Consider the following 959-nt stretch of genomic DNA (forward strand, 5'->3'; position numbering starts at 1 on the left):
TCCTTCAAGCACCGCCATTTGTCTTGTGTTTTCCACATGAGGATCGCGATAGAAAACGATATCTGATTGGACGAGTCTCAAAAGGTGAGTCGGGCGCGAAAAGGTTCCTGAAAATGGTACCCGAGCTGTGATTGGCCAATTCGGAGAAAGGAATGTAGTTCGGTTGTCAGCAGCCGTTCTTTTGGGGGAGCGTTGCGTGACATCCAAAAAAAATGGCTGCGAGGGAGACTAGTCTTGACCGGATAGATGATTAAAGAGTTATGACGTGTTTAAAAATAGAGACATTGCCACCAAAGATGCACGCAACGGTAAACGGTTTTGAATGTAGAGAATATAAAGTAAAGTCTCTTGTTTAGAATGAAGAGAATAAAAGAAATCTTGGTAGTGAAAGGGTTTGACCGGTTATTAATATATAAGAGTATTTCAAATTCATTTTCAGCAGTATTAAGTGGTGTATGACTCTTGCTCGGTGGTCGAATATGTCTGAAGCATTAAAAGGTATAAAACTTTAAAATGAACCTCAATTGAAGTCTTGTTCTACGTTTACAGCACCACTACTGTCACAGGAGTCTGTGAACAATCACATTGTAAGAAATGAACGATTATTGCAATTAGGTTCCATTATGCCATCAGTGCTCAGGACCAAAACAAGCTTAAAAAAACAGACGTTTCGGCTGTATGTCTAATAAACTGAAAGTGCCCAAAGATCAAGAAATTTTCAAGGTGAGCAATTTTCCTTTTCTCATTAAATGTAAGAATAAATTTGGCGGTATGTTAAAATCGAAAAACGGGCGTTAATCAATTAGATCTTCCCCACCCCTTTTACGACAACTTTAGTTATGGCGTCACTCAAGGGCTGAGGACCTGCTTTGTTTTGACCAAACCTTAATATACTCAAACCTGAACTGTATAGCTATCAAAATGACTTGCAAAAAGGTGAAATCAAGCGAAGCTTGAGA

The sequence above is a fragment of the Stylophora pistillata genome, chromosome 12 (genome assembly GCF_964205215.1).
Source record: "Stylophora pistillata chromosome 12, jaStyPist1.2, whole genome shotgun sequence".
Classification (NCBI taxonomy): Eukaryota; Metazoa; Cnidaria; class Anthozoa; order Scleractinia; family Pocilloporidae; genus Stylophora; species Stylophora pistillata.